Raw genomic sequence first — 27,022 nt, forward strand, 5'->3', positions numbered from 1 at the left:
AAATTAGCTGACAATACACAGATAACTCCCACTAGCTAGCTAGCTAGCTAACTAGCAACATGCTTCAGGATCAAGTAACATTAGAGTATAAATAATGAACGTTTACCCCTCCAATACGAATATAAATGTACAGTAAAAACGTTATACAGTGTCATTCGTATTATAATATAGGCTACACAGCTAGGTTACGTTAACTAGCAAGCTAGCTAACTAGCTAAACATAATTTCTGCATCCTCACATCAACGTGCTGGCTGTTATCTGAATGCTGATGTTTAGCTGAACCATAGCTAGCTAAATAGGAGCTCTTAGGCTTAAACTAGTGTATTAAAGATACCTTAGAACAAACCGGGCTTCAAATTAATCAATATCATGGATGTCGTTATATTAGGTCAAAGCAAATTGTGACTGTAAACCATGGTAATTTCCTGGGGAGATTTGAAGCTACGGCGACAGTTTCAGAATGTGACAGGCGTTTACTACAATTTCAGGTAAAAAAAAAAAAATCTATTAAATAAGTCTAAAAAATAAAGAACAATGTCTGTACATTTCAGCTGTTTCAAAAACATTGCTCTGGTATTAACTGTAAGAGTGTTGTCTCAACGAGACAAGTCTGTTTACTCTGCCCTGCTTAGAGGGGGGCAACTGTTGGTCTATGCGCTACTCCAGACGTGACAAGTTCACAAGTTTACATTGCAGTAATATGTGTAGCCGAGGGTATTTTTGTGAAAAGTCTAGTAAGTGTGCGACCCTCTACTACAGACTACAGACAGTCACTACCGTCTCATAACAATCAGTCAGTCCCCCTATGGTGGACAGTCAACTCACCTCTCAAAATAACTGTTGGGCTTCATTTTTGTATTGACTCAAAAACCAAGGTCAGTAGCACAAGTAGCGTGGCCATGCACGCCTCCAACTCAATCATCAAGTTTGCGGACGACACAACAGTGGTAGGCTTGATTACCAACAACGACGAGACGGCCTACAGGGAGGAGGTGAGGGCCCTCGGAGTGTGGTGTCAGGAAAATAACCTCACACTCAACGTCAACAAAACTAAGGAGATGATTGTGGACTTCAGGAAACAGCAGAGGGAACACCCCCATCCACATCGATGGAACAGTAGTGGAGAGGGTAGCAAGTTTTAAGTTCCTCGGCATACACATCACAGACAAACTGAATTGGTCCACTCACACAGACAGCATCGTGAGGAAGGCGCAGCAGCGCCTCTTCAACCTCAGGAGGCTGAAGAAATTCGGCTTGTCACCAAAAGCACTCACAAACTTCTACAGATGCACAATCGAGAGCATCCTGGTGGGCTGTATCACCGCCTGGTATGGCAACTGCACCGCCCTCAACCGTAAGGCTCTCCAGAGGGTAGTGAGGTCTGCACAACGCATCACCGGGGGCAAACTACCTGCCCTCCAGGACACCTACGCCACCCGATGCTACAGGAAGGCCATAAAGATCATCAAGGACATCAACCACCCGAGCCACTGCCTGTTCACCCCGCTGTCATCCAGAAGGCGAGGTCAGTACAGGTGCATCAAAGCTGGGACCGAGAGACTGAAAAACAGCTTCTATCTCAAGGCCATCAGACTGTTAAACAGCCACCACTAACATTGAGTGGCTACTGCCAACACACTGTCAATGACACTGACTCTACTCCTGCCACTTTAATCATGGGAATTGATGGGAAATGATGTAAATATATCACTAGCCACTTTAAACAATGCTACCTTATATAATGTTACTTACCCTACATTGTTCATCTCATATGCATACGTTGATACTGTACTCTATATCATCGACTGCATCCTTATGTAATACATGTATCACTAGCCACTTTAACTATGCCACTTGGTTTACATACTTATCTCATATGTATATACTGTACTCGATATCATCTACTGTATCTTGCCTATGCTGCTCTGTACCATCACTCATTCATATATCCTTATGTACATATTCTTTATCCCCTTACACTGTGTATAAGACAGTAGTTTTTTTTTTGGAATTGTTAGTTAGATTACTTGCTCGTTATTACTGCATTGTCGGAACTAGAAGCACAAGCATTTCGCTACACTCGCATTAACATCTGCTAACCATGTGTATGTGACAAATAAAATTTGATTTGATTTTGATTTGAAGCTGCTCTGTAGTTTTTGAGTAGGGTCACAGTCACAGAACATTGGTGTGAGAGCAGCACGTCTCTCTATCTTTCTGGGGTATACTGCCCATGCGATCTCTTTTGCAGGTTACACGCCTCCCTAGTGTCCCTTACTGATCTCTGAACTCCCATGTGTCCAAACCCAGTCCAAATGTTAGACATCATCCGTGGCGGCATGCTATAATGACTCACCTTGTGATTTCACAGACTCAATAATGTGACAGGCTACATTTGGACAAACTCAGATAGGTTGTTACACCAATTCGATGCCTTTTAGGATTTCACCTAATTTAAACATTCTGTCATGAAAAAATTCAAACTTTAAAAAAAACACGTTTTCCCATCTCAAGAGGTTCAATCATTTTGTAAAACTTTACTAAGTGCCTATTAAGTGCCAAATAAAGTAACAGGGTTGACTGTAACATGGTTGACAATTTCATCTTAAATCAGCCCTAAATCTCTTTGTGACAGAGGAAATGGAAGCTTGTTGTAACAGGGAAGGGCAATTGAATGCAAATTGTTAAAACATTTGTAACCTGTCTATCTAATAGGTATCAAATCAAAGTTTAATTGTCGCAATACACACAGATTAGCAGAATTTAAAGCAGGTGCAGCAAACTGCTTTTGTTTCTACCTCCAGCAGTGCAGCAAATGGCTAACAGTATAGTAATAATACACCAATAATCCCAACAAAAAAAGAAAAGAAAAAATAAGAAAAAACAAGAGATTAAGAAATATCAGAACCAGCAATGTCAGAGTACGGGATATAAATATGTGAAGTGTATAGATAGTATGGGCAGAATATAAGTAGAAAAAAGGTATGTACAGCAGTAGTTACACTGAACAAAAATATAAACTCAACATGCAACAATTTAAAAGATTTTACTGCGTTATAGTTCATATAAGGAAATAAGTCAATTGAAATAAAGTCATTAGGCCCTATTCTATGAATTTCACATGACTGGGAATACAGCTATGCATCTGTTGGTCACAGATACTTTAAAAAAAAGGTTGGGCGTGGATCAGAAAACCAGTCAGTATCTGCTGTGATCACCATTTGCGTCATGCAGCACGACGCATCTCCTTAAATGAATATATAATCGACTTCAGTGGGCAAATGTTCACCTTCGATGGCCACTGGCATGCTGGAGAAGTGTGCTCTTCATGGATGAATCCCAGTTTCAACTGTACCGGGCAGATGGCAGACAGCGTGTATGGCGTTGTGCCCCATGGTGGCGTTGGGGTTATGGTATGGGCAGGTATAAGCTACAGACAATGAACACAATTGCATTTTATCGATGGCAATTTGAATGCACAGAGATACCGTGACGAGATCCTGAGTCCCATTGTCGTGCCATTCATCCGTTGCCATCACATCATTTAAACATTTTTTTTTAAATTTGACCTTTATTTAACCAGGTAGGCAAGTTGAGAACAAGTTCTCATTTACAATTGCAACCTGGCCAAGATAAAGCAAAGCAGTTCTACAGATACAACGACACAGAGTTACACATGGAGTAAAACAAACATACAGTCAATAATACAGTATAAACAAGTCTATATACAATGTGAGCAAATGAGGTGAGAAGGGAGGTAAAGGCAAAAAAGGCCATGGTGGCAAAGTAAATACAATATAGCAAGTAAAACACTGGAATGGTAGTTATGCAATGGAAGAATGTGCAAAGTAGAAATAAAAATAATGGGGTGCAAAGGAGCAAAATAAATAAATACATTAAAATTAAATACAGTTGGGAAAGAGGTAGTTGTTTGGGCTAAATTATAGGTGGGCTATGTACAGTTGCCGTAATCTGTGAGCTGCTCTGACAGTTGGTGCTTAAAGCTAGTGAGGGAGATAAGTGTTTCCAGTTTCAGAGATTTTTGTAGTTCGTTCCAGTCATTGGCAGCAGAGAACTGGAAGGAGAGGCGGCCAAAGAAAGAATTGGTTTTGGGGGTGACTAGAGAGATATGCCTGCTGGAGCGTGTGCTACAGGTGGGAGATGCTATGGTGACCAGCGAGCTGAGATAAGGGGGACTTTACCTAGCAGGGTCTTGTAGATGACATGGAGCCAGTGGGTTTGGCGACGAGTATGAAGCGAGGGCCAGCCAACGAGAGCGTACAGGTCGCAATGGTGGGTAGTATATGGGGCTTTGGTGACAAAACGGATTGCACTGTGATAGACTGCATCCAATTTGTTGAGTAGGGTATTGGAGGCTATTTTGTAAATTACATCGCCAAAGTCGAGGATTGGTAGGATGGTCAGTTTTACAAGGGTATGTTTGGCAGCATGAGTGAAGGATGCTTTGTTGCGAAATAGGAAGCCAATTCTAGATTTAACTTTGGATTGGAGATGTTTGATATGGGTCTGGAAGGAGAGTTTACAGTCTAACCAGACACCTAAGTATTTGTAGTTGTCCACGTATTCTAAGTCAGAGCTGTCCAGAGTAGTGATGTTGGACATGCGGGTAGGTGCAGGTAGCGATCGGTTGAAGAGCATGCATTTAGTTTTACTTGTATTTAAGAGCAATTGGAGGCCACGGAAGGAGAGTTGTATGGCATTGAAGCTTGCCTGGAGGGTTGTTAACACAGTGTCCAAAGAAGGGCCGGAAGTATACAGAATGGTGTCGTCTGCGTAGAGGTGGATCAGAGACTCACCAGCAGCAAGAGCGACCTCATTGATGTATACAGAGAAGAGAGTCGGTCCAAGAATTGAACCCTGTGGCACCCCCATAGAGACTGCCAGAGGTCCGGACAGCAAACCCTCCGATTTGACACACTGAACTCTATCAGAGAAGTAGTTGGTGAACCAGGCGAGGCAATCATTTGAGAAACCAAGGCTGTCGAGTCTGCCGATGAGGATGTGGTGATTGACAGAGTCGAAAGCCTTGGCCAGATCAATGAATACGGATGCACAGTAATGTTTCTTATCGATGGCGGTTAAGATATCGTTTAGGACCTTGAGCGTGGCTGAGGTGCACCCATGACCAGCTCTGAAACCAGATTGCATAGCAGAGAAGGTATGGTGAGATTCGAAATGGTCGGTAATCTGTTTGTTGACTTAGCTTTCAAAGACCTTAGAAAGGCACGGTAGGATAGATATAGGTCTGTAGCAGTTTGGGTCAAGAGTGTCCCCCCTTTGAAGAGGGGATGACCGCAGCTGCTTTCCAATCTTTGGGAATCTCAGACGACACGAAAGAGAGGTTGAACAGGCTAGTAATAGGGGTGGCAACAATTTCAGCAGATAATTTTAGAAAGAAAGGGTCCAGATTGTCTAGCCCGGCTGATTTGTAGGGGTCCAGATTTTGCAGCTCTTTCAGAACATCAGCTGAATGGATTTGGGAGAAGGAGAAATGGGGAAGGCTTGGGCGAGTTGCTGTTGGGGGTGCAGTGCTGTTGACCGGGGTAGGAGTAGCCAGGTGGAAAGCATGGCCAGCCGTAGAAAAATGCTTATTGAAATTCTCAATTATGGTGGATTTATCAGTGGTGACAGTGTTTCCTATCTTCAGTGCAGTGGGCAGCTGGGAGGAGGTGTTCTTATTCTCCATGGACTTTACAGTGTCCCAGAACTTTTTTGAGTTAGTGTTGCAGGAAGCAAATTTCTGCTTAAAAAGGCTAGCCTTGGCTTTTCTAACTGCCAGTGGCCATCATGTTTCAGCATGATCTGTACACAATTCCTGGAAGCTGATAATGTCCCAGTTCTTCCATGGCCTACATACTCACCAGACATTTCACCCATTGAGCACGTTTGGGATGCTCTGGATCGATGTGTACAACAGCGTGTTCCAGTTCCCGCCAATAACCAGCAACTTCGCACATCCATTGAAGACAGCTTGATCAACAGCCTGATCAACTCTATGTGAAGGAGATAAGTCACGCTGCATGTGGCAAATGGTGGTCTCACCAGATGGTTTTCTGAGCCACGCCTCCTTTTTTAAGGTATCTGTGACCAACAAATGCATATCTGTATTTTCAGTCATGTCAAATCCATAGATTAGGGCCTAATACATTTATTTCCATTGACTGATTTCCTTATATGAACTGTAACTCAGTAATATCGTAGAAATTATTGCATATTGCGTTTATATTTTTGTTCAGTGTAGTTAAATCAAACTATGTTTCAGCAGAATAATGTTGCAGGAATGCTAACCTTATCCGTTTCTAACCAAATAAACTATTTCACAACAATAAACATTATGCAAACATTAATGTTACCAGTGCTCAATGACTTCAGAAAGTATTCATACCCCTTGACTTATTTCAAATTTAGTTACAGCCTAAATTCAAATGTCACCCATCTACATACAATACCCCATAATGACACAATTTTAGCAAATGTATTGAAATTTAAATACAGAAATGACTAATTTACATAAGTATTCACACCCCTGAGTCAATACTTGTAGAAGCACCTTTGGCAGCTGTGAGTCTTTCTGGGTAAGTCTCAGAGCTTTCCACACCAGGATTGTGCAACATTTGCACATTATTCTTTTCAACATTCTTCAAGCTCTGTCAAAATATGTTGTTGATCATTGCTAAACAACCATTTTCAGATCTTGCCATAGATTTAAGTCAAAACTGTAACTCGCCACTCAGGAACATTCACTGTCTTCTTGGTAAGCAACTCCAGTTTAGATTTGACCTTGTGTTTTAGGTTATTGTCCTGCTGAAAGTTCAAATCAAATCACATTTTATTGGTCACATACAAATGGTTAGCAGATCTTAATGTGAGTGTAGCGAAATGCTTGTGCTTCTAGTTCCGACCATGCAGTAATATTTAACAAGTAATCTAACAACTTCACAACAACTACCTCATACACACAAGTGTAAAGGAATGAATAAGAATATGTACATAAAAATATATGGATGAGCGATGGCCGAACAGCATAGGCAAGATGCAGTAGATGGTATAGAGTACAATATATACATATGAGATGAGTAATGTAGGGTATGTAAAACATGATATAAAGTGGCATTGTTTTTAAAGTGACTAGTGATACATTTATTACATCCCATTTATTAAAATTAAATTATTATTATTATTATTATTAGAATTATTAAAGTGGCTAGAGATTTGAGTCGGTATGTTGGCAGCAGACACTCAATGTTAGTGATGGCAATTTAACAGTCTGATGACCTTGAGATAGAAGCTGTTTTTCAGTCTCTCGGTCCCAGCTTTGATGCACCTGTACTGACCTCGCCTTCTGGATGATAGCGGGGTGAACAGGCAGTGGCTCGGGTGGTTGTTGTCCTTGATGATCTTTTTTGCCTTCCTGTGACATCGGTTACTGTAGGTGTCCTGGAGGGCAGGTAGTTTGCCCCCGGTGATACGTTGTGCAGACCTCACTACCCTCTGGAGAGCGTTATGGTTGTGGGTGGAGCAGTTGCCGTACCAGGCGGTGATACAGCCCGACAGGATGCTTTCGATTGTGCATCTGTAAAAGTTGTGAGTGCTTTTGGTGACAAGCCAAATTTCTTCGGCCTCCTGAGGTTAAAGAGGCGCTGTTGCGCCTTCTTCACCACGCTGTCTGTGTGGACCATTTTAGTTTGTCCGTGATGTGTACACTGAGGAACTTAAAACTTTCCACCTTCTCCACTACTGTCCCGTCGATGTGGACAGGGGGGTGCTCCCTCTGCTGCTTCCTGAAGTCCACGATCATCTCCTTTGTTTTGTTTTGTTGAGTGTGAGGTTGTTTTCCTGACACCACACTCTGAGGGCCCTCACCTCATCCCTGTAGGCCGTCTCGTCGTTGTTGGTAATCAAGCCTAGTACTGTAGTGTCATCTGCAAACTTGATGATTGAGTTGGAGGCGTGCATGGCCACGCAGTCATGGGTGAACAAGGAGTACAGGAGAGGGCTGAGAACGCACCCTTGTGGGGCCCCAGTGTTGATGATCAGCGGGGTGGAGATGTTGTTTCCTACCCTCACCACCTGGGGGCGCCCCGTCAGAAAGTCCAGGACCCAGTTGCACAGGGCGGGGTCGAGACCCAGGGTCTCAAGCTTAATGACGAGGTTGGAGGGTACTATGGTGTTAAATGCTGAGCTGTAATCGATGAACAGCATAGGTATTCCTCTTGTCCAGATGTGTAAGGGCTGTGTGCAGTGTGCAGTGTGATTGCGATTGCGTTGTCTGTGGACCTGTCGGGGCAATACGCAAATTGGAGTGGGTCTAGGGTGTCAGGTAGGGTGAAGGTGATATGATCCTTGACTAGTCTCACAAAGCACTTCATGATGACAGAAGTGAGTGCTATGGGGCGATAGTCATTTAGCTCAGTTACCTTAGCTTTCTTGGGAACAGGAAAAATGGTGGCCATCTTGAAGCATGTGGGAACAGCAGATTGGGATAGGGATTAATTGAATATGTCCATAAACACAGCAGCCAGCTGGTCTGCACATGCTCTGAGGACGCGGTGAGGGATGCCATCTGGGCCGGCAGCCTTGCGAGGGTTAACACGTTTAAATGTATTACTCACGTTGGCTGCGGTGAATTAGAGGCCACAGGTTTTGGTAGCGGGCTGTGTCAGTGGCACTGTATTGTCCTCAAAGCGAGCAAAGAAGTTGTTTAGTTTGTCTGTGAGCAAGACATCGGTGTCCACGACGGGGCTGGTTTTCTTTTTGTAATCCGTGATTGTCTGTAGACCCTGGCACATACGTCTCATGTCTGAGCCGTTGAATTGTGACTCTACTTTGTCTCTATACTGACGCTTAGCTTGTTTGATTGCCAAGGCGGAGGGAATAGCTACACTGTTTGTATTCGGTCATGTTTTTGGTCTCCTTGCCATGATTAAAAGCAGTGGTTTGCGCTTTCAGTTTTACGCAAATGCTGCCATCAATCCATGGTTTCTGGTTGGGGAAGGTTTTAATTGTCGCCGTGGGTACAACATCACCGATGCACTTGCTAAAAACTCACTCACCGAATCAGTGTGTACATCAATGTTGTTGTCCGATGCTATTCGAAACATATCCCAGTCCACGTGATCGAAGCAATCTTTAAGCGTGGAATCAGATTGGTCAGACCAGCGTTGAACAGACCTGAGCACCGGTGTTTCCTGTTTTAGTTTCTGTCTATAGGCTGGCAGCAACAAAATGGAGTTGTGGTCAGATTTGCCGAAAGGAGGGCGAGGGAGGGCTTTGTATGCGTCGCGGAAGTTAGAGTAGCAATGATCGAGAATTTTTCCAGCCCGGGTCGCGCAGTCAATGAGCTGATACAATTTAGGGAGTCTTGTTTTCAGATGAGCCTTGTTAAAATCCCCAGCTACAATAAATGCAGCCTCAGGATATGTGGTTTCCAGTTTACATAGAGTTCTTTCAGGGCCGTCGAGGTGTCTGGTTGGGGGGATATACATGGCTGTGATTATAATCGAAGAGAATTCTCTTGGTAGATAATGCGGTCTGCATTTTATTGTAAGGAATTCTAGGTGAGGTGAACAAAAGGACTTGAGTTTGTGTATGTTGTTATGACCACACCACGACTTGTTAATCATAAGGAATACCCCCCCCGCCCTTTTTCTTACCAGAGAGATGTTTGTTTCTATCGGTGCGATGCGTGAAGGTGAATTCATCTTCCAGAGTCTGGTGGAAAGCAGACTGAACCAGGTTTTTCTCTAGGATTTTGCCTGTGCTTAGCTCCATTACATTTTATTTTTAATCCTAAAAAAACTCCCCAATCCTTAATGTTTACAAGCCAACCCATAATATGATGTAGCCACCACTATGCTTAAAAATGTGTAGAGTGGTACTCAGTAACTGTGTTGTATTAGATTTGCCCCAAACATAATATGTTGTATTCAGGACAAAAAGTGAATTGCTTTGCCCATTTTTGCAATATTACTTTATTGCCTTGTTGCAAACATGATGCATGTTTTGGAATATTTTTTATTCTATACAGGCTTCCTTCTTTGCACTCTGTCAGTTAGGTTAGTATTGTGGGGTAACTACAATATTGTTGATCCATCCTCAGTTTTCTCCTATCACAACCAGTAAACTCTGTAACTGATTTAAAGTCACCATTGGCCTCATGGTGAAATCCCTGAGTGGTTTCCTACCTCTCTGGCAACTGAGTTAGGAATGATGCCTGTGTCTTTGTAGTGACTTGGTGTATTGATACATCACCCAAAGTGTAATTAATAACTTGTTGAGGTAGACCATTCAATTATTGTGGGTCAGCTAAGGAGTATTGGTGTCTCTGAGGAGTCTTTGGCCTGGTTTGCTAACTACCTCTCTCAAAGAGTGCAATGTGTATCGTCAGCAAATGTACTGTCTCAGTCACTGCCTGTCACCAAGGGAGTACCCCAAGGCTCGATCCTAGGCCCCATGCTCTTCTCAATTTACATCAACAACATAGCTCAGGCAGTAGGAGGCTCTCGCATCCATTTATATGCAGATGATACAGTCTTTTGCCCCTCAACAGATGTTGTGTTAAACACTTTACAACAAAGTTTTCTTAGTGCCCAACAAGGTTTCACTAAACTTGCTCTGAACATCTCCAAAACAAAGGTCATGTGGTTCCCCCCTCACCCCACTGGTGTGATTACCTCGGAGGGTTTAGAGCTTGAGGTAGTCACCTCATACAAGTACTTGGGAGTATGGCTAGACGGTACACTGTCCTTCTCTCAACACATATCCAAGCTGCAGGCTAAGGTTAAATAAAGACTTGGTTTCCTCTATCGTAATCGGTCCTCTATCACCCCAACTGCCAAACTAACCCTGATTCAGATGACCATCCTACACATGTTTGATTACGGAGACTTAATTTATAGATCGGCAGGTAAGGGTGCTCTTGAGTGGCTAGATGTACTTTATGATTCGGCTATCAGATTTGCCACCAATGCTCCTTATAGGACACATCACTGCACTCTATACTTCTCTGTAAACTGGCCATCTCTGTATACCCAGCGCAAGACCTCTATCTGAGATGCCTACTGCAACCCTCATCCTCCACATACAACACCCATTCTGCCAGTCACATTCTGTTAAAGGTCCCCAAAGCATACACATCTCTGGGTCACTCCTCTTTTCAGTTCGCTGCAGCCAACGACTGGAACAAGTTGTAAAAAACGCTCACACTGGACAGTTTTATCTCCGTCTTTACATTCAAAGACTAAATCATGGACACTTACTGACACTTGTGGCTGCTTCGCGCGATGCTGTCTGTACCATGTTTGTGCTGCTACCATGTTATGCTGCTGCCATGTGTTGCTACCGTGTTGTTGTCATGTCGTGTTGCTACCATGCTGTGTTGTTGTCTTAGGTCTCTCTTTATGTAGTGTTGTGGTGTCTCTCTTGTCATGATGTGTTTTGTCCTACATTTTTATTTCTTATGCCAGCCCCCATCCCCGCAGGAGGCCTTTTGCCTCTTGGTAGGCCATCATTGTAAATAAGAATGTGTTCTTAATTGACTTACCTAGTTAAATAAAGGTTCGAAAAAATATATTAAAAAATCACCATGCTCAAAGGGACATTCAATGTCTGCTTTTTTAAAATCATCTACCAATAGCTGTCCTTCTTTTCGAGGCATCGGAAAACCTCCCTGGTCTTTATGGCTGAATCTGTGTTTGAAATTCACTTTTCAGCTGAGGGACCTTCCAGATAATTGTATGTGTGGGGTACAGAGATGAGGTAGTCATTCAAAAATAATGTTAAACACTATTATTGAACACGAGTACATGCAACTTATGTGACTTGTTAACCAAATTTTTACTCCCTACTCTCAAATTTGTATTTAGGTTTACCATAACAATACTTATTGACTCAAGACATTTCAGGTTTGAACTTTTTATGAATTTGTTTATGAATTTGTAAAAAAATAAAACATAATTCTACTTTGACATTATGAGGTATTGTGTCTAGTCCAGTGACAATTTCTGTACAATTTAATCCATTTTAAATTCAGGCTGTAACACAACACAATGTGGCAAATGTCAAGGGGTGTGAATAATTTCTGAAGGCACTGTACCTAGGGCATCAGTCTCTAAGGTGCAGGGTAGATTACCAGGTGGTAGCTGGCTAGTGGCAGTATCTAAGGTGCAGGGAAGATTACCAGGTGGTAGCTGGCTAGTGACAGTATCTAAGGTGCAGGAAAGGGTACCGAGCGGAGGCCGGCCAGTGATGACTGGTTAACAGTCTGATGACCTGGAGATAGAAGCCATCTTCAATTTTCTGTCCCTGCTTTGATGCCCCTGTACTGTCTTCGCCTGCTAGATGGTAGAAGGGTGAACTGGCTGTGGCTCGGGTGGCTGATGTCCTTGATGATCTTCTTGGCCTTCCTGTGGCACCGGGTGCTGTAGATGTCTTGGGAGGGCAGGCATTGTGCCCCCGGTGATGTATTGGGCTTACCGCACCACCCTCTGGAGAGCCTTGCAGTTGCAAGCGGTGTAGTTGCTGTAGCAGGTGGTGATACAGCCTGACAGAATGCTCTCGGTTGAAGAGATGCTGTTGCGCCTTCTTCACCACAGTGTCGTTGTGGAGGGACCATTTCAAATCCTCAGTGATGTGCACACAGAGGAACTTGAAGGTTTTAACCTTCTCCACTTAGGCCCCATTGATGTGGATGGGGGTGTGCTCTCTCTACGGTCTCCTGTAGTCCACGATCAGCTCCTTTGTTTTGTTGTCGTTGAGGGAGAATTTATTTTCCTTGCTCCCCTCCGCCAGGCCTCTGCCCTCCTCCCTGTAGGCTGTCTCGTCATTGTTGGTAATCAGGCCTACCACTGTTGTGTCGTCAGCAAACTTGATGATTGAGTTGGAGACTTACGGAGCCACACAGTCATGGGTGAAAAGGGAGTACATGAGGGGCTGAGCTGAGCATGCACCCCTGTGGGTCCCCCCTGTTGAGGATCCATGTGCCTACCTTTAACACCTGGGGTCAGCCCGTCAGGAAGTCTAGGACCCAGTTAAGCATGGAGGGGTTCAGACCAAGGGCCCTGAGCTTAGTGATGAGCCTGGAGGGAACTATGGGATTGAAGGCTGAGTGTAGTCGATGAACAGCATTCTCACATTGGTGTTACTCTTGTCCAGGTGTGATAGAGCAGTGTGCAGTGCAATGACTATTGCGTCGTCCGTGGATCTATTGGGGGCGGTATGCAAATTGTAGTGGGTCTAGGGTAGGGATCATCAACTAGATGAGCGGATGGTTGGGGGGCCGGAGTGTAATTACAAATAATCAGACCCCTTCCTCTTTTCTACATTTTGTTGCGTTACAGCCTTATTCTAAAATTGATTCAAAAAAAGTGTCCCTCATCAATCTACACACAATACCCCATAATGACAAAGCGATTAACATTTTTTGAGGTGCAAATTTATTCAAAATAAAAACAGATATACCTTATTTACATAAGTATTCAGACCCTTTGCTATTAGACTTGAAATTGAGCTCAGGTGCATCCTGTTTTCATTGATCATCCTTGAGATGTTTCTACAACTTGATTGCAGTCCACCTGTGGTAAATTCAATTGATTGGACATGATTTGGAAAGGCACACACCTGTCTATATAAGGTCTGATAGTTGACAGTGCATGTCAGAGCAACAACCAAGCCATGACATCAAAGAAATAGTCTGTAGAGCTCCGAGACAGGATTGTGTCGAGGCACAGATCTGGGGAAGGGTTCCAAAAAATTACTGCAGCATTGAAGTTCCCAAAGAACACAGTGGCCTGCTACAAAGGCCTCTGTGTTGAAATTGCTGCAAAGAAACCAGTACTAAAGGACACCAATAGGAAGAAGAGACTTGCCTGGGTCAATACACATGAGCTATGGACATTAGACTGGTGGAAATCTGTCTTTTCGTCTGATGAGTCCAAATTTGAGATTTTTAGTTCCAACCGCCGTGTTTTTGTGAGGTGCAGAGTAGGTGAACGGATGATGTCCGCATGTGTGGTTTCCACCATGAAGCATGGAGGAGGTGTGATGCTGTGGAGGTGCTTTGCTGTTGACGCTGTTGGTGATTTATTTAGAATTCAAGGCACACTTAACCAGCATGGCTACCACAGAATTCTGCAGCAATACGCTATCCCATCTGTTTTGCTCTTAGTGGGAATATCATTTGTTTTTCAACAAGACAAGGACCCAAAACACACCTCTAGGCTGTGTAAGTGATATTTAACCAAGGAGAGTGATTGAGTGCTGCATCAGATGACCTGGCATCCACAATCATCCGACCTCAACCCAATTGAGATGGTTTGGGATGAGTTGGACCGCAGAGTGAAGGAAAAGGGGCCAACAAATGCTCAGCATATGTGGGAACTCCTTCAAGACGGTTGGAAAAGCATTTCTCATGAAGCTGGTTGAGAGAATGCTAAGAGTGTGCAAAGCTGTCATTTCATTTTTAAAAACCTTTATTTAACTATGCAAGTCAGTTAAGAAAAAAATATTATTTACAATGACGGGTTACTCCGGCCAAACCCTGACGACGCTGCGCCGATTGTGCGCCGCTCTATGGGACTCCCAAGCACAGCCAGATGTGATACAGCCTGGATTCAAACCAGGGACTGTAGTGACACCTCTTGCACTGAGATGCAGTGCCTCACACCACTGCGCCACTCGGGAGTCCCAAGGCAAAGGGTGGCTACTTTGAAGAATGAAAAATATAAATACTTTTTTTGGTTACTACTGTACATGATTCAATATGTGTTTTTTTTTCATAGTTTTAATGTCTTCACTATTATTATACAATGTATAAAATACAAACAATAAAGAAAAACCCTTGAATGAGAAGGCGTGTCCAAACCTTTGACTGGTACTGTATGTCAAAGGGACACAAAAGGCACTCGCTCACTTCATGGGCCCGACTCTGTTATGTGACGGTAATGACTCGTCAGTGTTATTTTATAGTCTCAACCATGTGACTTTCCACTCAGGCATGCTTTGGGCCAGACTCAGGTATGTGACGGTGTGGACCCAGACATGAGATGGTCAGATCACACAATCAAGCCGCAGCTCTCAAAGGCAAGTGGCAGCCCCACATGCAGATACAGTCCTTCTGACAGATTATATGGTTATGCTCCATCCTGTAATCCTTTCCTAGGCTCACAAAAGTGGTGACCTAACAATTTGAGAATCCCGTTTTGCTGCTCGCCATCCGTCACACAGTGCTATTACGGGCTTTAATATATTGACGCAGATGTGAAGAGCGCTTTCATGGATCCGGGTTTTTATCATCTCACCTTGGTGTCGGACGTTTCAGAGGGCCACGAAGACCTTCAAGTGCAATCAGCTCAATTGTGTCTGTGAGACGTTGTATTCAGGCTATGAATTGAATGGCCTATATCCTTGTGGGTTGAGGGATATAGGGGGCTCTCTATAAGACACGTTTGAGTTATGAGTCAATTATTCACGTGTGGCTTGAGTGGTATAGGTGTTCTTTGTCTGGCATGCATTAAGCCCTGGGTTTTAGCAGTAAAAAGAAAATGAGAGGTCGGTACCCCACACAGACACATAGCCCAGAGAGAGAGCCTCATCACAGACTCCCCATTGGCCAGGCTTAGACCCCAGGGCTGAGAAAGCTCTCATCCAATAAGACGCCCCGTGAGGAAAGCCCTCGTCCAATAAGATGGCCCCCTGGGGTGAGGCTGGCGGATTACCAGTCTGCCCCTGGTGTTTGGGGCAGTGGGGGCACGAGCGAGGAGGGGGAGGGAGTGCGGTCACCAGGGCCAGCGGGCACCTTTAAATGGTTGCTAGGGAGCAGGTATCAAAGGTCTGCGATTCGCACACAGTCACGGTCATGGAGGAATTAAACAGCAACAAAGAGACAGTTATTCTGCAATAATCCGCACTGTGGAGGGCAAGTTATTCTCCAATAATCAGAGCCGCTGAGGGGGCAGCCAACAGAGGACTGTGATCACAAGAGCATGGTACTGCTCATACACACACCCACCCATACACGTCCTTTGTGTACCCATACACACAAATATATATTTTTTTACACACCACGCCGTTTTCTCTCTCTCTCTCACTCTCACACACACACACACACACACACACACACACACACACACACACACACACACACACACACACACACACACACACCTCCATCCCGCACAGTGTCGTAGCGTGGGAGGATCCCTGTAATCGGCCTCAGAGCCCTCTCCCAGATAGAGAGGTGTTGACTTTGATCTCCTCTGGGTGGTCTGGAGCCGGTGGGATTGGGAATATAGAGATGGAGAGAGGGCTGTCTGTGGGAATATGAAGATATACACAGAGAGCTTAGGGGTGAATCAAGGATCAACTCCAAGAAAGACTTAGACCGGTGACAAAAGTGTGTTGTCTTCCTCTCACTTTGAGATAAGATGAGTTATACCTGGTAAGGACTCCATTGATTATTCGTGGTTGCTTATGGGTGTAAGTGAACACTGTACATCCTCATTTGAAGCACTATGGACCTCCTGTATTCGACGTAAAGTAGCCAGCGGGCATTTGTTGATACAGAGGGAAGAGTGTACATGTAACATGTCTGTGATCTTAGGTGCAGGAACTGAACTGTCTCTCTCTTCATCTTTCTGCTTTTTCCTACTTTCTCTCTATTTCTCCCTCCTCCCTCTCACTGTCTCAGGTGTGAGTTGCTGTGTTGTCGAGGTTCAGAGTCCCAGAGGGAAGCAGGTGTGGTGGATATAGTATATGAGTCGCCCTTCCAGCAGCTCACCTGTGGCTACGACGCCTATATCCGCTCTTGGGACCTCCGCCTCAGCCCCAGGTACGCCGTCCGTCCATCAAGCAAGCTGTCAATCAATATATTTTTTTTTTCGTATTCACGTATGTATAAATTGTCAATGTACTGTGGCTCATATTGTATGGCAAAATGTACCGCTACCAATATAGCACATGCATCAATATACATTATAAAACTGTTCATTCCGGCCACGCATTATGATTTGCAAAAAAGCGTTCTGTGCCGTGCCAAAATGAGAATTAACGTCACGGCTACATCATACACTTAAATACACGTGCTATGAGTCAGCACAGCACACATAAGAGCACTAGCAACACAGTCTAGTCATTCTGCCTCCCCTCCATCTTCCAAAGAGAAAGAGCGCAGTATGTTACTATCCAGTCCGCATTGGGCGGTGCCCATATTGATGCGGAGCGTTTCCACAACAAACCTGGTCCTGCTATCAAAGGAGACGGGGCCATTTGATTTGGGTGGTGTGTGTGTATGTGTGTGAGGTGTTTTTGTGGGGAGGGGTCCAGTCAAGTAACACAAATAAAAGCTGATTGTCAGCTAGCTCTGGGGAGTTGAGTGGAGGGTTGGGCTGGGATGGGGGTCCCTCTTTAGACATCAATAATTCACACCACACACAGCACCCCCAGGAGGCTCCCTGGGACAGTGAGGATGCGCGGGGTGTCTGGACGTTGGGTTCCCGCTGAAAGCAGGACTTTGAGTTTTGCAGATGCCTGGAGGGTATCCGACCAGCGGACAGCAACACACACACACAGTTCATTCTCTGTCTGATATACACTATTGTCTTGGTGTTGTCAAACACCTATCTCTTGTTATGGGTTAATGTTGTGTAGTGTTGTTGTGTATTTTATCAGATTGATCTATCATCTCATGGTCTTGTTGAATATGTACGTTTTGTGTATCACGTTGTTTCATCATATTTTTGGGGTTATTTCTTTATATTTATAATATGTTTTTTTTGGAATTGGGTAAAGGCAAATAGTTTTCTCATGTGATGTGGTATTGTTTTATTTAGTTTTATGTAGAGATGTCGGTTTTTGTGTCGTGGCTGTGACATTCTCTGGGTGAGATGGTCAGAGTGTGTATGCATTCTCTCTACAAACTCTGCTGCATTCTCACCATGTCGGCTATAGGTTTGGCAGAGAGGGGGGAAACGAGAGAGAAAGAGAAGTCAGCCCAATGGGCCTTGTCTACCTCATGCACTCTTGACTCACATTGTCCCAGAAAAACACACTCCAAGAAACCGACACAGCCCAAACTCCCTCAGAGACACACAATAGTAAGTTACTGCTTGACTTTAACCTCAGTTGCCAAGACAGGTAAAGTGGTCTGGTGACAGGGACACTCCTTTGAGGCTGGTCGAATCAGGGCTATATGTGGATATATCTGGTGTCTCTCAACACTTTAGGACCCAATGACAGTGAATTGACCTCGTGCTCATTGGATTGCTAAAATTAGGACGAAGAAACGGTGTGTGCCTGTGTGTGTGTGTGTGTGTGTGTGTGTGTGTGTGTGTGTGCACGCCTGTGTGTGTGTGTGTGTGTGTGTGTGTGAGACTGACTCCAGACGCCTCTGTTGCCTTGCTGTCTGCACCCGGTCCCTGTGCATCACTTATTGATGAGGCTCTAATGGATGATCGATCTCCATTGGCAGAACTCCTAAAATATTTCTCCTACCACCACCTCCTTCCCCACCGCAAACCCAGCCAGCACTCCCAACACCCCAGCGCCTTTCCGTAAACAACAGATGAAGTTTCAGCATCCCCAGACAACTCGCACACAAACCTCACAACATACACCCTACTCAAAACACACACCAACATACACAATCTAACTTACTCAAAACATGCACACACACATTTGCCTTCTTAAAATTCTTCAAAGTACACTCTCCAAAATCCAGTCACATTCCGCACTGTGAAGTAGTGGTCCTTGCCTAGGTCATCAAAGTAAGTTGAACCTAATGAATGCTGTAAAGCTTTCGTTTTGGACTATTTCACCTCCTGCAATTCATAGTATTTCAAGTGAAACACGTCTACTTTTTCAAAAACATCCTCCTGTCCAACAGGAAGTGTGTCATGGAGTGGGAGGAGCCTCACGACAGTGCCCTCTACTGCATCCAGATGGACGGGAATCACATGATTGCCAGTGGCTCCTCCTACGACGGCGTCATGCAGATGTGGGATAAGTGGCAGACCTGCTGCGTAGAGGTATGTGTGTGTAAAATCAATTTGTGTGTGGGTGACGGCCATTTATGACTGTTGTTTTCCTTGCCACAGATGTTGCAGTTATCCTCCGCTGTGAGCAGCCCAGTGTGGTCACCTGATGCAGCACTCCATCACTCTTCGTCTTGGTCAAATAGCCCTTACACAGCCTGGAGGTGTGTTGGGTGATTGTCCTGTTGAAAAACAAATGATAGTTCCACTAACCAGATGGGATGGCGTATCGCTTGCGAATGCTGTGGTAGCCATGCTGGTTAAGTGTGTCTTGAATTCTAAAAAAAATCACAGACAGTGTCACCAGCAAAGCACCCTCACACCATCACACCTCCTCCTCCATGCTTCATGGTGGGAACCACACATGAAGAGATCATCTGTTCACCTACTCTGCGTCTCACAAGACACTGCGGTTGGAACCAAAAATCTCAAATTTGGACTGATCAGAACAAAGGACAGATTTCCACCGGTCTAATGTCCATTGCTCGGGTTTCTTGGCCCAAGAAAGTATCTTCTTCTTATTGGTGTCCTTTAGTAGTGGTTTCTTTGCAGCAATTCGACCATGAAGGCCTGATTCACGCAGTCTCCTCTGAACAGTTGATGTTGAGATGTGTCTGTTATTTGAACTCTGTGAAGCATTTATTTGGGCTGCAATTTCTGAGGCTGGTAACTCTAATGAACTTATCCTCTGCAGCAGAGCTAACTCTGGGTCTTCATGAGAGCCCATCACACCTCCTATTTGAGCTGTTCTTGCCATAATATGGACTTGGTCTCTTTCCAGATTGGTGTGGTTTACAGAAGATAGTCATATCTGTCATATCTGTCACAACACAACTGATTGGGTCAAACACATTAAGAAGGAAAGAAATTCCACAAATTAACTTTTAACAAGGCACACCTGTTAATTGAAATGCATTCCAGGTGACTACCTCATGGAGCTGTTTGAGAGAATGCCAAGAGTGGGCAAAGCTGTCATCAAGGCAACGGGTGGCTACTTTGAAGAATCTCAAATATGAAATATATTTTGATTTGTTTAACACTTTTATGGTTACCCACATAATTCCATATGTGTTGTTTCATAGTTTTGATGTCTTCACTATTATTCTACAATGTAAAAATAAGGAAAAAACCCTGGAATAAGTAGGTGTGTCCAAACTTTTGACTGGTACTGTATATGCGGATACTACGCCCTGAAACCAACATGGAAACCTCTGCCAGGGCAACACAGATCCTGGACTAGACGGCAGGCAAGAACATGTTGTTACAGGACTAATCTAGTGGCCTGGAGGCTCTCTCTCTCTCTCTCTCTCTCTCTCTCTCACACACACACACGATGAAGCCTAGATAACGCTTCCATTGAAGAACACACAGGGAGGTGTTTCCACCTCACACTTTGAGTGACTATGGGCTCTGTCGGATGCTTTGAGGGGATAAAACCATATTAGCCACTGACAGTAACTTAGGAAAACAGTGTTTGGGGTTTCCATTCATTTGACCTCAACACCTGCAGTCAGTCAGGATTGAAGTGTTTAACCTTTGAAAATCCACGTTATAATGTGAGGATCATTTGACGGACAAAGATAAAATACACTCACATCTGGCATATCAAAGTTCTGGACACATATCCAAACCCCACTTACACCTGGTGGTGCGTCATACACTGTAGATATAAACGGGTCTCATTTTGACGTTTTCCTCGGATTTCATTTGGGGAGAGATAGTTGGGGGTTTATTCTGTGTTGTGCTTGGGGTTGTGAGGGAGGGAGGGTGGTTTGGGGGTTGTGGTGTGTGTGCATTTGGTTCCATTGTGAATTCCCGGAGACCCTTCCTGCTTGCCATTAATGGCATATATTAGATCATATTCCCATTAGCTAATATTACGGTAGCAGATAAGAGGAATGGCCACGCTGCGTAAAGACATTGCACAACCATGCAGGAGATGTGGCCCCCAGGGACTGTGCAGAGTTGAATTAATCATATGGACCCAGGGAGGGGCCCCACAGAAGCTGTTCAGTCGTGTGGCCAGTATTTTGTTATCTGTAACGCAGTAGACTGAAATACGGGTTGTGCACTGATGATGATTTGATTGTGTAGAACGTCGTTCTTCACCTGCTGTGTGGCTTGGTATGAAATGCCTGACCTTGCAGGTGTAAGGAATCACACACGCACACACTGAGGATGCCACAGACTGAAGTGTCATCAGGCCACACTACTTGGTACCAACGATGCAGTGCTGTTGTCTGAGGTTCTGTCACAAGGTCAACACAGTGACTCACACAACCCCACCAACCAACTAACTCCCTCTCAGGAAAAGGCTGAAATTAAGACTTCCATTTGGGACAGAAGTGGTGGAGGGGGGGCTGGGTTGAGGGTTGCAAGAAGGGTATTTGTGGTGCCTCTCGTCACACCTAAAGAGCCCAATCACACACCACACTCACCTAGTAACACTTGCACACACCATCGTCTCACAGACTCAGGAGTGAGTGATGTGGGCTTTGCCTGTACCTGCCCTTCTCCCTCAGTAGTGTCAGTTTGGAGGGAACGGATGAGGAAGAATGAGGGGGGTGCAGAGGGCACCTGTACAAACCTCTCTGTCACACAGGTGACGGTGAGCTTAGCAGGGGGACAAAGGATTTCACCTCACCCTCTGCCACAATACCTTCATTCTTGTGACATTAACTCGGTTACATCATTAATATGATTCCCATGTCAGAAATGCAGACGTAAATAATCAAATCAATGGTTTGTTCTTGTCATGCAGGTCTATTAGATTCAGCTAAATGTTCTGGCATTGGTGGCTTTTTCTTTGTTTATCCGGATCTCTAAATGAAGAGTCAGCGGCTAAATATGGCATGTAGCAAGTGTGAAGTGGGCAAACCATCGTGACCTCAACTGAAACACAGCCAGCTGAGACACGCAGGGTATATTTAGCTGAGGGAACCATGTGAAGAGCATCGGGGTGCGTCTGGGTTAGTGGCGACCTGGTTTAAGACGTAAATCACACACACTTGGATCATGCAGATGATGGATGAGGAAATAAAGGTGTCTGGTACTGCCGCGACCTTGCAGTGGAGCATGACTCGCAACAAAATGCATTAGCTTTATGCCAAAACGTGTTAGCAGATGACAGCTGATGGAACAAACCAGGCTGTATGTGAGAAGGAATAGTGGTTAACTTTTTTCAACACAATATGATTTGGCCAATTAGAATTGTCATTTCCGTACCACTACTGTTACTGTTCACACGAGATCAACAGAGTAACCCACTGGCACCTGTCTCAGAGCAATCCAACATCCCTGGACTTTGTTTTCTCACACAATGGATAACCTGTCATTTACCCTCAGCACTTAGCAAGACTAGCAGAGTAACATGAGAACATGTGAAGAATCACACAGTGTTTTCTTGGGCCAAGTTCATTGGACTTGAATGGAAGGAAGGGCTTCCCTTTCAGTGGAGGTGAGCCCTGTTTCCGTGGGCTCAGTGGGCTGTGGTACAACTATGGAGAGGATCAGATATCAGAGCAATGCTGGGCTGAGCATCAGAGCATCATACCAGGGTTGAGATTGGTTTTATGGAGGTGGTTGAACTGTGTTATAAATGAGCTGGCAGGTTTTTACACTGATTTACCAGTCTGCAGTTATGTGCCGAAAGGTGCTGGAGCTTTGAATTCTTGTACCAATGCTGCCATCTACAGATGATGAGAGTAAATGCATGCAAGACACCACTACCAGACTGCCACTACCACTCACATCTGCCACCATTGGTTGCAGGCAGACAAAATACAGGTAAGTGCCAAAAATAAAGGAAACACCAACATAAAGTGTCTTAATAGGATACGTGTCTGGGACTCCATCATTTTGAAAAATTCCATCATTTTGTGTTTTGTTGATTGTGGTGAAAAACTCTGTCTCAGCTTCCGCTCCAGAATCAATTGAGATCTGTTGACTGAGACACACACACACACACTTTAAACCGCTATGATCCTTTGGGACCCCTCTTTCAAAGTCACTGAAATCTTTTCTTCTAGCTACGGTAGCCTAAATAATGAGCAGCTGGGCATTTTTATGGATGACCCTAAGCATTATGGGATGTTAATTGTTTAATTATCTCAAGAACCACACCTATGGAAGCACCTGCTTTCAATATACTTTTCATCGCTCATTTACTCGAGTGTTTTTTGGGGTGGGCAGTTACCTGTATATTGGCACGATGAAAATATCTCCATTTATTTTATTTTCACACAAACTTCCACCTTTTAAAAGAAAAAAAAGGACATGCATGTTTTCCCAAAACACTGAAGTAATGGAGGAAAACTGGATCAAAAGATATCCCCCAGACTAGCTGTCTTTTTTTCTGTTTTGGGTGGGTGGAGCCCAAACCAGCCTTCATTTCAATGTCTACAGAAGTTTAATTTTCATCCGGATCAGACCAAATCTGAACTAATCATAGACATCTATGTTTCACATGTTTAGAGTACAGTGTAATGTACTGTACTATACTGAATTAAACTCTACTGTCCTGTACCGTACTGTACAGTACTCTACTGTGATAATTGTTTGTGATGTTCAAACTTGTGAAGCCTATGATTCATTCAGATTAGGACTTGGTCCACACTGGCCGAATATGTACTTGTTTGGGGGCAGAGCTCATTAGAATAATACACAGCATGCTTTGTGAGTGTTTGTTTTTACATTTAGGTCATTCAGCAGACACTCTTATCCAGAGTGACTGACAGTCAGTGCATTCAACTAAGGTCGGTCAACAACAACATATTACAATCGTAGCAAGATAATAAACAAATCTGTAACCGTCCTTTACTGCAAATCGTATTGTTGTTCAAAGTGGTCTGTAGGTTGGACTACTTTAAACGTCCTCACTGCCAGTTCTAAAGATTTTGAATGTGACAGATAGGAGCAAAAATACATAATCTGTTGCAATCTTCAGTTGTCTCCTCTTTCCTATATTATTGTGATATAATGCTAACTTCATTGAGAATGTAATGTAGGTGCAGTTGAAATTTCTCCATAGAGTCGATGACCAAAAAAATAGATATTTTCAACGTCCGCATAAGACTTATTTTCAACGTCCACATAAGAGTTACTTTCAACGTCTGCATAAGACTTATTTTCAACGTCCATATAAGACTTATTTTCAACGTCTGCATAAGACTTATTTTCAACGTCCATATAAGACTTATTTTCAACGTCCGCATAAGACTTATTTTCAACGTCCGCATAAGACATTGCTTCAACGTCCAGAAAATACATATTTACAATGTTCTGAATATACAGTATATCACAAAAGTGAGTACACCCCTCACATTTTTGGAAATATTTATATCTTTCCATGTGACAACACTGAAGAAATGACACTCTGTTACAATGTAAAGTAGTGAGTGTACAGCTTGTATAACAGTGTAAATTTGCTGTCCCCTCAAAATAACTCAACACACAGCCATTAATGTCTAAACCGCTGGCAACAAAAGTGAGTACACCCCTAAGTGAAAATGTCCAAATTGGGCCCAAAGTGTCAATATTTTGTGTGGCCACCATCATTTTCCAGCACTGCCTTAACCCTCTTGGGCATGGAGCTCACCAGAGCTTCACATGTTGCCACTGGAGTCCTCTTCCACTCCTCCATGACGACATCACGGAGCTGGTGGATGTTAGAGACCTTGCACTCCTCCACCTTCCATTTGAGGATGCCCCACAAATGCTCAATAGGGTTTAGGTCTGGAGGCATGCTTGGCCAGTCCATCACCTTTACCCTCAGCTTCTTTAGCAAGGCAATGGTCGTCTTGGAGGTGTGTTTGGGGTCGTTATCATGTTGGAATACTGCCCTGCGGCCCAGTCTCCGAAGGGAGGGGATCATGCTCTGCTTCAGTATGTCACAGTACATGTTGGCATTCATGGTTCCCTCAATGGCTCCCCAGTGCCGGCAGCACTCATGCAGCCCCAGACCATGACACTCCCACCACCATGCTTGACTGTAGGCAAGACACACTTGTCTTTGTACTCCTCACCTGGTTGACACCACACACGCTTGACACCATCTGAACCAAATAAGTTTATCTTGGTCTCATCAGACCACAGGACATGGTTCCAGTAATCCATGTCCTTAGTCTGCTTGTCTTCAGCAAACTATTTGTGGGCTATCTTGTGCAACATCTTTAGAAGAGGCTTCCTTCTGGGACAACAGCCATGCAGACTAATTTGATGCAGTGTACAGCATATGGTCTGAGCACTGACAGTCTGACCCCCCACCCCTTCAACCTCTGCAGCAATGCTGGCAGCACTCGTACGTCTATTTCCCAAAGACAACCTCTGGATATGACTCTGAGCATGTGCACTCAACTTCTTTGGTCGACCATGGCAAGGCCTGTTCTGAGTGGAACCTGTCCAGTTAAACCACTGTATGGTCTTGGCCACCGTGCTGCAGCTCAGTTTCAGGGTCTTGGTAATCTTCTTATAGCCCAGGCCATCTTTATGTAGAGCAACAATTTAAAAACAATTTAAATCCTCAGAGAGTTCTTTGCCATGAGGTGCCATGTTGAACTTCCAGTGACCAGTCAGTATGAGGGAGTGTGAGAGCGATGACACCAAATTTAACACACCTGCTACCCATTCACTCCTGAGACCTTTTAACACTAACGAGTCACATGACACCGGGGAGGAAAAATGGCTAATTGGGCCCAATTTGGACATTTTCACTTAGGGGTGTACTCACTTTTGAGTAGTGTTGTCACATGAAAAGATATACTCAAATATTTACAAAAATGTGAGGGGTGTACTCACTTTTGTGATATACTGTACATATTTTCGACGTCGGAAAAAGATGTCTTATAACCTTTCATTCAGCACCTGAAATCCACTTGATGTCAACGTCTGGAAAAGACGTCTAATAGACATCTTTTTAGCGTAATTTAGCTTATTGGGATTGTGTATTTATTTGTATTTTTATTTAGAACATTTCGGTATTATTTGTCTAACTATGTGATTGTGAAATTGTCTCAGCTGAAGACCAAAAAACTGCAACACAGCAAGATTGAGCTAATTGTGTTAATTGTGAATGTATGCGTGTGTGTTTACCGCTGTTTGTACCAGAATGTGAATGAAGAAAGGCAACCATTACCCCCCCACCCCACTCACATACATACAACCCCTCCATCCACCCCACACACCCCCAACTCTAACTCCACCCTCATCACCTGTCAGTCATCCACGGGTCCCTGGGCTGAGGAACACAGGCCTGTCAGAGGGACCTCCAGCAGCCCTCAAAGAAAGAACCCCCCCCGCCAAAATAAGTAAAATTTAAGAAAGTCGGCCCTACTTTGCAGATCAGTCAGTAGATACCTGATTGTCACTCTGAGAGTCACAGCCTAATCCTATTGTGTCCTCTATAGGATTACTCTCTGTGGTCCCTCTCTCCCTGTGGCTGCGCGCGGGAGAAAAACCAGATTAAGGGGATTAGCTTGTATCCTCCTGACTTGTCAAGCTGGGATGTAAGGAACCATTGACTTCTGGGATATGAATGAGAGAAGTGCCTAAAAAAAGAGGCAATGAAAGGCAGTGAACAAGAAAAATTCCTGAAAGAACAATGTGATTTGTTTGCTTTTGTTCCCTTTAACTGGGCTGAAAGGTTCAAAGGGCTTCCCCTGAGGAAAGGAAACCACCAAGCGCAGAGAGAGGGATAGAGCGAAGGAGAGGGAGAGGGAGAGGGAGGGAAAGATGGATGGAGGTAGAGAGAGAGAAAGAAAGAAAGAAAGGGAGAAAGAGAGGGAACTAGGGCGGGAGAAAGAAAATGAGTGAGGGTGGGAAAGAGAGAGGGGAAGAAAAAGAGAGGGGGGACAGAGGAAAAGAGAGGAAGAGATCCACATCTCATTTCTATAACAAGCATGTAGGGCTTTCTTGTTTTTTTTGTACAATATTACATTAATGTATTGCCTTTACCATGTTCCTAGAATTACCCATTTTT

At 44.1% G+C, this 27,022-nt stretch overlaps 1 long non-coding RNA gene across 1 annotated transcript in view; it reads left to right on the top strand.

Moving 5' to 3' along the window:
- LOC112253823 overlaps nt 1-19,242 on the top strand; it is a 36,049-nt gene extending 16,807 nt beyond the window's left edge. The window contains exons 6-8 of the long non-coding RNA XR_002954072.2: nt 16,707-16,847; nt 18,900-19,041; nt 19,111-19,242. This is a non-coding gene — a long non-coding RNA (uncharacterized LOC112253823). The remainder of the gene's footprint in view (nt 1-16,706; nt 16,848-18,899; nt 19,042-19,110) is intronic.
- Nucleotides 19,243-27,022: the final 7,780 nt, after the last annotated feature.

Source organism: Oncorhynchus tshawytscha, linkage group LG01 (assembly GCF_018296145.1).
Source record: "Oncorhynchus tshawytscha isolate Ot180627B linkage group LG01, Otsh_v2.0, whole genome shotgun sequence".
Taxonomy (NCBI): domain Eukaryota; kingdom Metazoa; phylum Chordata; class Actinopteri; order Salmoniformes; family Salmonidae; genus Oncorhynchus; species Oncorhynchus tshawytscha.